This window comes from Salvelinus sp. IW2-2015, linkage group LG19 (genome assembly GCF_002910315.2).
Source record: "Salvelinus sp. IW2-2015 linkage group LG19, ASM291031v2, whole genome shotgun sequence".
NCBI lineage: Eukaryota > Metazoa > Chordata > Actinopteri > Salmoniformes > Salmonidae > Salvelinus > Salvelinus sp. IW2-2015.
Genome location: NC_036859.1, coordinates 37,807,480 through 37,823,533, shown reverse-complemented (window position 1 = coordinate 37,823,533; position 16,054 = coordinate 37,807,480). Strand labels below are relative to the sequence as shown.

Here is a 16,054-nt window from a genome sequence, read left to right as displayed (position 1 = left end):
TATAAGATATGCAAATAAGAATAGTGAGTTTCAGAACAATCGAATAGAGCACCTCAATTTTTTACAAGTTCTTGGAAAATCTGAGGTAAGATTTAAATTATTCATGTTTGTTTTTTTCATGTGTGATTCACTGTTTATCATAAAAATGATAAATGKCTCCTTCCATCTTTCTGTCTACAGATCAACGCTCGGGAATTTAAAATCAACTTGTTCTTGAAAGCAACAGTTTGCTCTAAGGCCAGTAGTGACAGTGAACATAAACATCGCCCTGAATGTGGCTTTAAATCCAGAAGGGTGAGTAGTTCAGATCCTCCATGTGTCTTATATCCTCTTATCGCTTGGTAACATGCCATAGCTGTGTGTCTTAAATATCCACATACTATTTGAAATAGTTTTCTTGTAAAGGATAAGGATACATTCAACTCCTAAGAGCACATTGGACTGCATGCTCTGGTTTAGAGCAGTGCTTCACGGCAGTAGTTTAGATCCTCCATGTGTGTGATTAGAGTTGTAGCCCTCTGTGATCATTTCTGATTTGTAGATAATGAAGCTGAGGTGTAKWTTTCAGTTAAAATATTGAATTGACCTCGACTCTGGAATATGAAGGAGGTCAGTACAAGCTCACCCATGTCCAAATGCATGAAATTCAGTGTTTAGTATTTAGGGCTCCCATGTGGCGCAGCGGTGTCACTACAGTCCCTGGTTTGAACCCAGGTTGTATCACATCCGGCCGTGATTGGGAGTCCCATGGGGCGGCGCACAATTGGCCCAGCATCATCCGGGTTTGGCAGTCATTGTAAATAAGAATTTGTTCAACTGACTTGCCTAGTTAAATAAAGGTTAAATGTAAAAAAAAAATTAACCACGTCTATACATTTTTACTTAATGTGCTTTCTCTGTCTCTGCAGCCTTTTATAAACTGTGTTGTTTGCAGCAAAGACTTCCATGACAGCACTGCCCCCTACATTGACTGTGTTCTCCACAAAGATRTGAAGAAGGTAATACGCTTCAAAACATAGAAAAAAAACAACTTCAAAAATACACATTTTGTTCAATTCTAATTTCATAAACTTTTTCTCCTGACAAAATCAGTTTTTATATGAATATTATTTTCAGCAAGATGACATCCGACATGACAAGTGTTCAGATCTTCAACATGGAGGGTATACAACTTTAGCCTTACGTGCCAAAGAAGACCTTCAGACTGGATGCCTTGGCTGTTTCTGATAACTAATGAAAGTACGTGTCCAGCACTGACGGTCAGAGGCAGTCCTTATAAAGCACTTCTGTCTTTGGATTTATAWTGTAGCCTGTTGGAATTTTAACACAATGCARTTGTCTCAAATACTCTTTCCAATTTTGAATCCCTTATATTATCGTAATCCACATAGAATATTTATCTAAACGTCCCCTTCTTTGCTGATTCTCCACATATATTTACAGACAAAGTGAGAACAGTCTGCTACTTCAGATTCACATGGATTACCCCACCGCTTATTTCAATGTTGTACGTTTACGAAATAATATTACTGTTAAAGTAAAGTTACTCTAATTTAACCAGTATGAGGGGTGAAAAATGATGCCATCAATGAACAAATGAAATAAGGATGTTATTGATTTGATTTTTTCTTAAATTTAGCACTTGTTTTTACAATTTTGGGAAGAAAACTGTTGCCTTCATATGTCTTGCAGTGTAAAATGATTGCAGCTCTGTTTCTACTTCTCTCAGGGAGGTGCCCCACAGTCTCATCTCTGGCAGCCAGGTCTGCCTGTGACCGCAGATCACTACCGGTTTTTATAGGTAAACATAATAATTTAGGTTCTGTCCTATGGCCAGGCTGTGTTCACACATTGTCAATTCAGTTTTTCCTCAGTCACTGGTGATCATATGTCTGTAGACCAAACAGCATTAAAGTTTGCATTGGGTTTTGTCTTTCTAATAGGTGATATTTTTAGATTCGATGACGGGTTAGTTGGTTGTTTAACAACAACCGAAACGTGTGTAACTATTGGGCAAAACAGACGGGATTGGCTTAGATTGTCGGACTTTAATCAAATATTATTTTAAGGGGTGAATCAGCTTTATTGCAGAAAGATTGCTTCCATCAATGTAATTGTCTGCATAATTTCCAATCCCCCATATTTTGGGGTAAATATATACCTTTATTATTCCCCACCACCCCTCCCCCAATTGGAGTAAACGAATAAACATTAACCCTTCAATTTATACATATTTTACAATAGTTATATTTTGTTTGTTTTTAGTCCTTCCTCTATTTCTGATGTCTATCCAGTTTGATTTTCTATTTGTAACTGTCCTATTTCACAACATTTCTGAACCTATTTGTTATTAGTCCCACTCTTCAGCTCCATTCAACCCCTCCCATCTATCTCTTAATCCATTCTGGATTTCTAGTTGCCATATTTTGTTCAACTGTGCTGTAATGCTTCACAAAAATGCTGAACCAGCTTCTACAGATTGTAAATTAAAGAAAACATGTTGCCAAAATAATTATTATATTATTGATCAATTGACTGACTTTTCAAATCACCCAGTATTGCTATCTGCAGCGTTAGTTCTAGGTCAACGTTGCAATTCTTCAACCATTCCTGGACCTGTGGCCAAAAACGACGCTACATATGGACAGTACCAAAATAAATGACTGCCTACTCACAGCAAAATCTGCTGAGCTGGAATACCCCATATATATAACATTCTATTAGTTGCAAGAATTTTGTATAATAATTTAAATAGAAAAACGTGAAGTTTTGAATCCGGCGTTGTTTTGCGTGTCAATTCATAAACCATGTGCCATGGAATAGGTACATCAAATCTCTTCACAACTATTTTGCAATTTATATGGCACAGCTGTCAWTTTTTTTTATCCTTAAATGAAATTTGTATATTTTTTATTTATGACCATTTTCTTTAACCATTTGTTCTTTAATCCCCCCCCCTCTCCCTCTACTTGCCTCTTCCATTTTTGTTGTAATTTTGGGTAGAGCAGACATTTCCATGTGTCTGTGTGACAACTCCACCAGTCCTATTTATAATTATGAACGAAAAAGAAACACAAACCCAAACACACAGACAGGAACTGAAACAACTGTGGGGAAGGAACCAAAGGGAGTGACATATTATAGGGAAGGTAATGGGGGTGATGGAGTCCAGGTGTGGCCATAACGAGCAGCCTGGTGACTAAGAGGCGGAGAGACGCACACTTGACAATTATACTTTTTTTAAAACATTTTGATTGAATAATCTTTTTATTTTACCACTATTTGTTTGTCTTTTCATTAAACTGGATTGCACAAACTTTATATGGTTGTTTTATATTTGAGATTTTTCAAACAACGAGAAGTGAGCAGTTGTATATGGATAAAGGGGGAAAAAAGGCCATTCTTAACAAGGGTGAGACTACCTACAGAAATTTCAGATTTAAGGTATAATTTGTATGAGTGATGCTTTTAGTGAGAGGTCTAATGCTATATATTTATAATATTTTCTGCCTCTGAGTTCATATTGTTATATAAATAGGTCCCTTTTAATTTTGTCTGGCTTGCCATTAGAATAAAATTGTATATTTTTGTTGATAATTTATAAAGCAGGTCGTAGGTGTAGGAAAACCGAACAAAGTAGGTAACTGTGATATGACTAAGAGTTAAATCAGGGTGATTTCCACACAGGTATTTTCCTTTCCATGGTAGCAAGATTTTTTATTTTTGCTAACTTTCAAAGTTCAAGCTGCTTTATTGGCATGAAAAAATGTCAATTGCCAAAGCAACATGTATACAATATAATGTAATAATTTATAAACAATGACAAATAATATATAGAATGGCAGTAAATAATATAACAAAATTAAATATAAAAAAGTAACCATAAAATGGTAACAGTCAATAATCGAATGTAATGTAATAATATATAAAAATATATAAAAAATGAACTATAACTATACTTATAACTAAATAACGGTCATTTCACCATTACATTGGTACTACAACTTATCATTCATACTACCACCACCACCACATCATTAACTGGCTATCATAATTACCAGCCCATACATACATATTTGGGATGATAAACAACAATAATAGTATATAGTAAGTTACTGTTACTATGCAGATGTTATTATGGTGTCCCTCAGGCTATGGCAGGAATACATATTTGGCTGCAAGGGGCATTAGATCCTTCGCCCATGAGTATTTTTAGTTTTTCCTCTGGGTTTAATAAGTTAAAATTTGGAATAAATGTAGTAATTTCTGTGAATAATGAATCTCTTGGTGAGGAATATTTATCACAGTAAAGGAGAAAGTGCATCTCTGTTTCTACCTCCCCTGTCGTGCAGTGACCACATACACGCTCCTCTTTGGGTAGCCGTGTCTTTTTATGTCTGCCGGTTTCTATTACCAATCGGTGGTCACTCAGCCTGTACTTGGTAAGGATCTGTCTCTGCTTCGTATCTCTGACAGAGTAGAGATAACCAGCCAATTCATATTCTCTGTTTAGGGTCAGATAGCAATTTAGTCGGCTTTGGGATTTTGTTTCGTTTTTCCAATGTTGTATATATATGAGTCCTTTGATTGGTTCATRATTTTGTTTATTGGAATTCTTTCTTTTAACTTTCTATTAAAATGTATTGGAGAGATCATTTCTTTCTTTCGGGATTTGTATACCAAGCACATCCCCGTCAGACCATTTTATTGGTAAACTACACGGTAATGTAAAAGTTTAAATGTGTGATCCAATACGTAATATAGTACACTATCATTATTTGGTTTTAATCCAGAGAGGTTAGCAAAAGTATCTAGATGCTCTATGAGACTGGAGGGATTCTAATTGTGATTTAAAGAAAACATGAATCATCAGCGTACAATGATACCTTAGTTTTTAAGCCACGGATTTCTRATCCCTTAATATTATTGTTGGATCTAATTTTAACAGCTAACATTTCGATGGCAATAAAAAATACATATGCCGATAGTGGAAAACCTTGTTTAAAACTTTGAGATGTAGCCATTATTTACGATTTTACACCTAGGGTTACTATACATAACTTTAAGCCATTTTATAAGAGATTCTCCAAACTTTAAATATTCTAGGCATTTCTATATAAACTCCAGTCGTGCCTTTTCAAAATCAGCTATGAAAACCAGGCCTGGTGTCCCCGATATTTCATAGTATTCTATTGTTTCCAGTATTTGTCTTATATTATCTCCAATGTATCGTCCATGTAAAAAAAAAACTGTCTGATTAGGATGAATAATATCTGACAATAGCGTTTTAATTCTATGCGCCAAGCATTTAGCTAGAATCTTTGCATCACAACACTGAAGTGTAAGAGGCCTCCAATTTTTTTTAATGGATCATTATATATACCACTTGGATCCTTTTTCAGTAATAATGAAATCAGACCTTGTTGCGTGTCTGATAATCTACCATTTATATAGGAGTGGTTAAAACATGCTAATAATGGTCCTCTGAGTATATAAAAAAAACTTTGGTATGCCATCCAGCCCTGGAGTTCACACAGCCTTTAAGGCTTTAATTGTCACGCCCTGAACATAGTAAGCTGTTTTACTCAAATAACCAGTGGCCAAATGTAAAACCTGAACAAAGTCGCGGCCAACATTGAACAAATTAACCTTTTAATATGGACCCAACAAGTTTTGCTTAACATTGAATATGGAACAAGCATCGCTTATTACCATACAATATATAATTTAATAGTGGAGACATGCAAAATCGAATTTCAAATGAAAAAACACATCAATGGCATTCATTTTATTAAATAAATAAATAAAATCGTATGCCTCTTTTCTATTTGCAGCTTCTGATTAAATACCAAATAAACTTTTCCAGATGCGTCGCAGCTCTCATCACAGCGGAGGAGAAGCGCAACGAAATCTTTTCCTTTTCCATCAGCTGGTCATACAGATTGGGTGCAAGATCACATGTGCGATCAGCTACTGTGTTCCTGCTCAGGCTCACGTTTGAAAATGCTTGCTTTTTCTCTGGGCATACGAGGTCACAAACTTTCATCATGCACTTTTCACGACTCTCCCTCATTAAAGGGCCGGGCTGATTTTGCGATCTCTGCTGCCACTATATAACTAGCCTTTACAGCAGCTCACTTGTGATGTGGCTTTTTTGAACATATCTGTTGTGAACCAACTTATTTCATCTCCTCTACTTTCTGGCTCCTTTGAGTCATGTCCATGTCCTTGTATTTGTCATGGTGTTTCGTTTCATAGTGTCGTCTAATGTTGTCTCCTTACTTACAGCCACGTTGACTCCACAACAAAGACAAACAGGTTTGTCTTTACATATGTAAACAGATATTCTGGCCTCCCACTTGTCCAGAAAGCTCCTGTTTTCTGCCTTTCTTTTCGCCTTTTTGGGAAGGATAGCGCGCTGACAGTTGTAGCGTCTATGTTGCTATGACTACTGTCACAGAGGAGAGGGCGTTTCTGGGTCCTGTCCTGATTGGCGCGCGAAAACAACAGCAGAGCATATGGATTCGTAGTATTAGCGGTGAATGCGGCTGTATAATACCGGCGGCCAGCTCTAGTAGTAATTTGGTATTGTCTCGCGGGCCAAATATAATTACCCACGGGCCAAATTTGGCCCGCGGGCCAGAGTTTGACACCCATGCTTTAAGCATTAATTGTCACGCCCTACATAGTAAGCTGTTTTTTTCTGTGTTGGTTGGGCGTGATGGTGACTTGGTGGGTTATTAGGTGTTTTGTATGTCTATGGTGGCCTGATATGGTTCCAATCAGAGGCAGCTGTTTATCGTCGTCTCTGATTGGGATCATTTTAGGCAGCATTTCCCTTTGTGTTGTGGATCTTGTCTAATTGCCTGTCAGCACTAGTTGTATAGCGTTTCGTGTTTGTTCAGTTTATTAAAATTATGTGGAACTCTAAGCATGCTGCGCCTTGGTCGATCATTACAACGAATGTGACATTAATTGCATCAAGAAGTTCCTCTAATTTGGCTTCACATGAGTCTTTCTGTCAAGATAGGTGTTATGAGTTGTTTTAGTGATTGTTGATTTTATAGTAGGATGAGAAGGGACATCTTCGTTCGCCCTCTAAGTGACAATGTGATAGTGGTGTTTGGCTTCGTGTGCAGGAATGTGGAGATGGTCTAGATAGGACATGGGGTACAACAGGATGTGTCTGGCAAGAGGTACGCGCATAGGACTGTCGCTTGTCTGTGCTGAGCGTTTGCGTTGGCTGGCCCTGATGCTTAGGGAGCAGCTAATTGCGGTTGTCGCGCTTCCGTGTTGGTGTCGCAGTATACAAGTATATAGTTTGGTGTAATATGTCAGCTGCCGTGGACTAGCCAGAGGTTTGCTGTGGACGACTCGCAGCCGTGGATTGTGTAGACTACTTAGTACATCATGTGTCAGATTTATCGCTGTTATTTTTTTGTTTTGTGTGTGATAGAGTTTTGTGCCTACCCCTAGTGACTGCTTTTAAAATTAATGAACAAGAATATATAAGATAAGTCATAATAGCAGGGTAAGTTTAATATGTGCTTGGCCATATTAGGCAAGGCTGCGCGTGAGCAGTGATGAGTGCAAGAGAGCGTATGCTTGTTTAGTTAAATGTCTGAAGATACGGTTCGCTGCATTAGGAATGGCTACGAAAGTATCGCCGGGATGTGAAAAGATGGTGTGATAGTGCTATCTTGATGTGACGCGCCTCTGCAAGCGATGAGCAATAGCTGGCAATCACAGATCGCTAGTGTAGAGCATGAATTATACTTTAAATCCGAAATAGGTTTCAGTTTCTAGTGTAAACGGTGGTGTCAGGGTTTGTAATGAGCTGTCTCCCTGAGGAGGTTGGGCGGCGATCGGCAAGAGCGTGATTGTGTTGGTCTCGTGGGTCTGTAACCGATACGTATTTCTTCCTAGCTTGAGCTGTCGGTCGTATGTCGAGCGTGATGGAATCGAACCGTAGTCGTCAGTGTCTGTGTGGTGCGGGAATCTGATTTGTGGTGGAAAACAGTTAACGTGCGCCTGTACATGAATGTGATTTCAGTATGTCAGTCAGAGGCCAGCGAGTAGACTTAATAGTTTGTGGTGTGACAAGTTCGCATGGTTTAACGTGAAATAGAGTGAAGATCGAACAAATACATATTGTGGTAAAATAAAAGATTATTCAATCAAAATGTGTTTTAACCAATGTGAAGTATGTTGTCAGAGCTGGGCCGTTCTTGCGTCCTAGTCTATGTGTGATCGCAAGCGCAGAGGCCACGTGTTCGGTTCGCGCGGGTATTTACATTGGTGCTAGCCGGTCGTGCGCAGGTGCGAGCCACGCAGAGGCTCTGCTCGGCTGACTCCTTCATACATACCTGTCGACGTGTGATGGTGTTTACTACCGCTAGTGCTGCCGTGATGAGTATATGGTCCACTCCCTTTGGTTCCTTCCCCAGATAGTTTGTTTTCAGTTTCCTGTCTGTGTGTTGGTTTTTGCTGTTGAATTGTTTTTGTTTTCATTAAATTATAATAGGACTGGTGGAGTTGTCACACGAGACAGCCGGAGTCAGAGCGAAGTGTCTTGCTCTGTACGCCCTCAAAGCTCGTAGAAGATGGAGGCGTAATGGGAGAACGTTCATGTCAAGAATGGAGGCGTGAGAGTTGTGGGGGTGTGTTATAATAGACGCACTGTTATCATGTGATTGTATATAGAGCGAAGGATATGGTATCCATATGTGTAAGGCGAAGGGCTACGTGAGAGAAATAATCGAAGTTTCGATGTGTTTTGTGGGCATGTCTCATTAAATAAGTTTAGCACAGTTTTGGTACAAGAGTGTATTGGTGTAGTAATCTCGATCGCTCAGGTGCCGCTGAGCGGACAATCATTTGCTGATATCTTTCTGTAGGTGTCGAGGTGGCGATTGCAAGCGTGTTCCAGCATACCTAACCCTCGGTTCCGTGCGTCAGAATAGAGTGAGTGACTAGGTGCCTCGTGTTTTCGCGTAGTGCGTGTGTAAGCGATTATTGTATGATAGGTCTCGCTCGAGGAACTGTTCGATCGCGACGCTGCAATTGAATAGATCAGCAGTTACGTGGTGGTGTCATGCGGGATGCGCTTGGGAAGTTTGATGGCGTTGTAGATGTGTCAAGATGTCAGAGACAAGCTGCTTGATGTGCTGACAGAGGTATCGTGATGAAGTGTGATATCATATGTGCTTATACTTGCGCGTAGAGAGTAGATGGCGGAGGGTCGATATCTGGCCTCTACTGTAGTAGTAGCTGTAAAGGGTTTATGTGTCATGGAGAGTATTGATAGCGCACGTGTATCGGTTCTGCTGTCTATACGGATGTTCGTCTTATTTGATCGCCGCGCGATCGTGTGGCGCCGCTCGTCTAGTCTTGTGTGGCTTGCTGATAGGAGCAGAGTAGCAGCGCTCTCTTATATTGATCTCTGGTTCACACGTAGCCGACAAATCCCAAGATGTTGTGAGTCGAGCGGTTCGTGTGTGAGAGACTTGGTTGTTATGATCAATGCGCATTCGCCTATCTATATTCTAGTTGTGCCCGATGCCTCGCTATGCGTGATTGCACGAGAGCTGTGGCGCACGCCTGTGTGGTATCGAGAGGTATAATAAGGATCAGCTCGGCTCTGAGATCTTGAGAGCCAGGTAAGCTGAGAGAACCTCATATGCACGCTTGAGTGACTGCGTTGTTATGATGGCTTGACGGCTCGCGTAGTCTACCTCAGCGGCTCATTGTGCTAGTCAGTGTGAGATAGGGGTGAGAGTCGGAAGAACGGACGTGACTTGGAATTGATCCCTAAGGGAGCTATGTCGGATTAGGTGTGCGATTGGACTGACAGGGCACGCGGCGCGACAGGAACTCGGGAGACCTGCGTAAGATGACCCATCCTGAGGATTGAGCAGTGTTCATTATGTTACCTATAAAAAGCCTTTGGTAGTGATCTACGGTGCACAGGGCAGACACTGGCTGCCCAGCAGAGAGACTGTGGCACTCTGCCCCTGAGGATGAACGTCAGACCACAGAGCTGCAATCATTTTTCCGCACGTGCAGACAGTATATGCAGAACATACAGGCAATGTTTCTTCCCAAGAATGGTTTGAAAGCGAATGGCTAGATAAAGAAAATCCACAAATAACAGTCGCTTTATTGTCATTTGTGTTTGTTTTTATTGTTGGTAGTTGGCAATGTGTGCGCATGTGTTGTTCGTCTAATGCGCGCGACTCTAGCTCAGTTCTCCTGCGATAGTGTGATGAGAGTGTTGAGGACGAGTTAGAGTCTTGTGGTACTGCGATGACGGTCGATCATAGATCAAGTGGGAGTAGTCGCTTCGAGTGGAGTGCCTGGCAGTTCATGGTGCGATATGGTGGTCAGAGCAGGCGGGTGGTTGAGAGTGCTACGCAAGTCGGGATCTATATTTTAGTTCTTTCGTAGACACCGGTGACACTCATGTGAGAGAATAAGCGTAGGGGTGAGATGTCGCATGGTGAAGGTCTGAAGTCCAGCAGACTGATTTCACTTTCTCTTTAACATATATGTGGAGAATCAGCATAAGAAGGGACGTTTAGAAAATATTTCTTTATGTGGAATTAGCGATAATATGATAGGGGGGCGATTCAAAAATGTCGGGGAAAAGAGTATATTTGGAGACAATTGCATGTGTTAGAATTCCAACAGCTACATTCATAAATCCAAAGACAAGAAGTGGCTTTATAAGGACTGCCTCTGACCGTCAGTGCTGGAGCACGTACTTTCATTAGTTATCAGAATACAGCAAGGCATCCAGTCTGAAGTCTCTTCGGCACGTAAGGCTAAAGTTTACTCACTCACGTTGAAGATGTGAACACTTGTCATGTCGGATAGGCAATCTTGCTGAAAATAATATTCATAATAAAAAAATGATTTTGCAGGAGAAAAGGTTTATGAAATTAGAATTGAACGAGGTTGGGTTTTTTCTCATTGTTTTGAAAGGCGTATTACCTTCTTCACATCTTCGTGGAGAACACAGTCAATGTTAGGGGGCATGGCTGTCATGGAAGTCTTGCTGCAACAAACAACACAGTCTATACAAGGGCTGCAGAGACAGAGAAAGCACATTACACTGAAAAAGTAAGACGAGTTATATGTTTTTTTGTTATTTTTTTCACTCATGGTAGAATCAAGTGGTTTATCTCTCAGAGAGAAGGGGGAAGAAGGAATCAGGTTTTAAGATCCCTTTTACCATTATTCACAAATGGTTTTGGATAATGAGAGTGAGGGTGATCTGTCGTGTTAACAGTCACTCATTACGCGTATGGATATGAACGCTCCAGCCTTTCATCCACTCCATCATGTCAGTAAAACACGCCCTCGACAACATGCCTGTGTGGTCTCTCCTCAGGTTCGCTTTGTGAACCAGGCACTGGGGGTTCGGCGAAGGGGTAGGTGTCACATCAGCCGGTTCGTCCAGTACTGCTCCCTACACGTATCCCACTCACCTCTCACGTGCAATACGCGCTGGACAGACGCCAGGTAGGTACAGTCCATTGCATACAATTCGTGAATTGTCGTGTGATGTGCTTCGTCTAAATTAAAGTGTGCAGTTTGCTTGTCTAGTCAAATTAAAATCTGTAAAGGAAAACTGTTTAGGAAAGTGGGTTCTAGCGTTTAGCATCGAAAGCCGCAAAGGGGAGCTGTCCACGCGGCAATGCTGCCTTAGCTCAAGAGGTGTTCACAAATAGACTGCACTAATTGGTTCAGCATTGTTACGCAGTGAGTTCACCAATCACCAGGCTGACAGTTTGATACAGGCAAACAAAGCCACTAATCTGTTGTGTGTTTCCACATAGAAATACATTGTTAGGGATAGGTCCATTTCAATGGAGCAATGAAAATTTGATTGTAACATACCTTTATTGGTTTATGGTCATAGTTGTGAGGGACAGCTTCCAAAGCTATTACGGGACAAGTTGTTATTTCTGGCGTCTGCTGTAGTCCTATCCTTCATAATTCATATTTGACTGGTTTTCACAATAAGTTGTTTTGACATAGAGTTTGTTTTGGTAATGAGTCTACTGATGTATCCAATGAGCTACAGAGCTCAAAGCTGAGTTTGAGTATGATTTTTTCCCACACCAAAAGTGTGGGCTTTGTAAGGGAGAAGGAGTGGGTAACAGAGAAATTAGCAGCAGGTGTGTGTAACGGAGTGTGGTGGTCTTGGAGATGAGTGCGGCCTGGTGTGTGTATACTGCGGCCTGAAAAAAAACACTGGTGTGCAGGTCATTCTCCACCCTCTGAAGGCGCCCCGCATGTCCCGACCCTCGCGGCGGTTGTGTGTTGGTGATTCTCATCTGGGTCCCTGGCCAGCTGCTTCTCCTTGCCTCATGCTATCTACCAAGAAGCTCCTAACCTTCGTGGTACAGGTACACATCACAACAACACACACACACAATATAATCGATAGAACAAACACTACACTTCCGTGCACAGGTACCCACACACACACACATCACGCGCACACACACCACCACACACAACTAATATTGACAACCAAACACCACCTTTGTGTACACAATACCCACGAAGGTATTATCCTCACAACGCAATAGGTAGTGGAATTTCTCTTCCCTCTAGCTCTCTCCCTCTCCGGTCTCACACATTTCTCATTAGACGTTTTGTTTTTGGGGTTTCCAATATTGTCTGCTGTTTCTCTTGTTGACTTTTCAGGGAGTGTATTCTTCCCCTGTTGCTTCTCATAGCTGGTTATGGGCTGCTCTCTCGTTCTCTGACCTCTCTCAGCCCTCCTTTCATTCTCCTTCTCTACTCTCCCCATCCTTCCCCGCTCCTTCTCACTCCTCTCCCCTTCTCTGCTCCTCTTCTCACGCTCCCCCCCCCCCTCTCTCAGTAAGCGAGAAGTGGCGGCAGCCTTTGTGTCCCCGACTTCCCCCGAGCCCTCTGACGTTCGCTACTGGGCAGTAACCATCGACTTTCCCATCGCGCTTTCTCGCATTCATTCCCTGTCTGCCTGACGCGGCTCGTATGTTAACCCGCATCCTCGGAATGTTGTATCCCCTGCGTCATGGTTGCATCCGCTGGGGCACCGCCGCCGTACTCAACCGTGGCCCGCCGCCTGTGGCGCCGTAACACTCATGGGGACACCGACCGACTGCGGGCAGTTCGCGTTGTTGGTCGCGAGCTGGGCGGGACGAAAGTCGGGCGGCTGCACCCTGGCTATGTGTTGGCGGTGTGGTTGGGAGTTCGCGTGGTATGCTGGTTCCCTCTGAAACTGTTACTGGTGCTTCTCCAGCCAGGCGCATTCAGCTCATCCACTGCCGAGTTGGTATTTGCGTTTGTCACAATTGGGCTGGCCGATGAGCGTGCAACGCGTTTACAAGTCGCCTTCGCGGAATTTCTTGTTGTCTGAACCCTGACCTTCCGCCGCAGAGCTTAGAGGCTCTGCTATTGGGCAGTGCCAGGAGGAGGGGGCGTGGAGGGGGTTGGGGCCGGTGCTGGTGGCCTCGCCCTCGCTGCGGCACCCTGCGGACAGAGGGCCGCCTGGCGCCGGAGAGCCGCACGTCGGTTTTCGGGCGAGATCGCACGCCCGTCTTCACACCCGATGCCGAGCGCCTCTGTTCGACCACAGCCACCTCCTCGTCCCGTCTCACCAGCCTCCTAAAGACAAGGCATGGTCTTTTCTCGCTAGACATGCCAGTAAAACACGACATCTTATCGCGTGGAGCGATATAGTAGCGTGTAGCATGGTACACCATAAGCAACTACCAGACAGGCATGTTGGGGTTGGGAGTTGCAGTGAAGTGATTGAGTGGTTGTTTGTTTTGACAGATGGTAAAGATGGTGTAAAGTTGCTGCATTGGTGTGTGGTGTGAGTCCTGTTGAAGGACTACGTTGTTAGCCAAGACAGTGGGGGCCTCTTGAACAGGAAATGTGAGAATCTTTAACGTTTTCATGACAGCGTGCCACCTTCGGAGGAAACGGAAATGTCTCACAGGCTGCGGGCACGTAAGGTCTTGGTTTGTGATAGGAACTGAGGTAGGGTTGGGGGAGGGTCTAGGCGAAGGCGAAAAATGCAGAGAGGTGAGCAACGCTGCCGACGTAAGCCGCGAACTACTTTTGTCTCAGCTTAAGCAGTATACGTGGTAGTCCGGGCTGTGAGTGTACCAGAGACATGTGTAAGGAGGACACCTGTCGTCGGTAAGTGATGTGAGTTACACCCCCCCTTTTGCTTCCGAACGAGTCCTCAGTTGCGGTCGGGGCATGGGACCTCTACAGTGTCGAGAAGCGTGTGGCAATCAGGGATGCTGGCCCAGTGTTGCTCGCAAGTGCTGTCCCACAGTTTGTGTCAAGTTGGCCTGGATAGTCCCTTTGGTGGTGGAACCATTCGTTGAGGTACACACGGGAACCTGTGTGTAGTAACGAGATAGCCTTGTTCAAGTTAGGCACTGGAATGGCGGGGCGCAAGACACGCCCAATTGTAAGTTTCTCTAATTGTTCCTCATGGCTTAAAACTCCTTCCTTAACGTCTCCTCCCTTTCATCTACTCGAATGAAGGGCTTTAACAAGTGACATCAATAAGGGATTCAATAGCTTTGCCCCACCTGGAGTTCACCTGGTCAGAATCTTGCGCAGTGAGCAAAGAGCAGGATGCTCCTAATAGTTTCGTACACTCCCGTATATAGCCATTAGGCCAGAACAGTATTGTGCGCGGCAGAATAGACAGTATCTGCTTTGTCTTGGGAGCGCCATTGCACCCACACACACTGCGAAAACTTCTCTGCCTCTTAGTTTATGTTCTGTCGTATTTGTGTGCCTCGTCTTTCTATAATTGTCCACACTACGTGTTCTATTACAAGTGTCCTAATTAATAAGTGCCAGACATGTGTTGACCTCAAAAAAGGCAGTGACAAACACCGTTGGGTTGGAATTTGTGTCAATTATTGCAACGAGCTGCTTGTTTATCTCTGAGGTGCCAGAGAAGATAGACCAGGGCTGATGGCGAACTACCTGGGAAAAAAATTTATACTGTGTGACTTTCGATTAATACCCTTACCGGGGAATCGGCCCACCGTGGCAGCGCACAGAGCATCTATTGTCAGTGTTTGTTGGGGTGTGGCCTGCCAAGGCCTTATTTATTTCGTATTGGTTGTGAACGACAGAACTAATCTAACCAGGTGAGGCAGTGAGACCATGGGGTGAGATAGCCAACATTCCCCGGCGTTGCGATAAACCGCCGGAGCGTTTCAATGCTGCTGTGCTGTAGTCGGGGAAAGCTGTCAGGGAAGGCGCAGGGGGTGAAAAAGTATCTTCCTTGCGTCTTCGAAGCACGCTGACAGGGCGTGGGGGTGTGATGAGGTAATATGTTGCATTGGGGCGGTATAGCTAGAAACGTTCGTGGCACCTGTCGGCAACAGCTCGCGCGCGGCGCCGGGGACTCTGTCATGATCGGTGACGGGGACGTGTGGGGCGGGCCGCACGCGGGTAGGACAACGTGTACGTGCTGGACGACAGGGCAATAGGCGGTAACGGCTGTACCATGGGCCAGATTATGACAGGAGAGCTTGGTTGGTAGACGATGATCTGGTTTACGGTTTCAAAGCTGTTGTGAGGCCACCCTTCCGCAATGCTATCGGGCAGCGTTCTGCTGCAGGTCGCGTGTCCAGGGTCGTTGGAGGGGTAGGGTTCGGCGAAGGAGGGTGTGATGCGTGGAAGCAGGTTCGGTGGCGCCTTGGTTTAGCTCTTAGCCAGCAGACTATCTCGGTGTAAGGCCCTCAGATGGTGAACGATGGTCGGGAAGGTGGCGTCCCTGGCTTGGATCGGCTAGAGACGCAGGACAATGGTCCGCGATGCACTGAAGGAATCTGTGGTCTTTCCACAGACTCAGGGTCTACCGCCTGCAGGTTTGTTAAGGAGTGCGGTACGTGGCGAACGACCGCGCTAACTTTAGTAAGTAACGACATATGTGAGTGTGGAGTGATGGAGAAGCAAGTGAGCCCATGAACGAGCCCTCACAGAAGTAGGAGGTGGGGAATGTATGTTCGCAAGCGTC

The 16,054-nt window shown here is 43.7% G+C and overlaps 2 long non-coding RNA genes across 2 annotated transcripts in view; both read left to right on the top strand.

Annotated features, from left to right (window-relative positions):
- Positions 1-1,341, top strand: LOC111979738 (uncharacterized). Its single transcript, XR_002879359.2, has 4 exons — positions 1-85; positions 181-294; positions 909-998; positions 1,117-1,341. It is a non-coding gene; the product is annotated as an uncharacterized lncRNA (long non-coding RNA).
- Positions 1,342-10,891: 9,550 nt separating this feature from the next.
- The window catches only part of LOC139029314 (uncharacterized), an 8,511-nt gene continuing 3,348 nt past the window's right edge, over positions 10,892-16,054 (top strand). Inside the window, exon 1 of the long non-coding RNA XR_011481628.1 lies at positions 10,892-10,955. This is a non-coding gene — a long non-coding RNA (uncharacterized lncRNA). The remainder of the gene's footprint in view (positions 10,956-16,054) is intronic.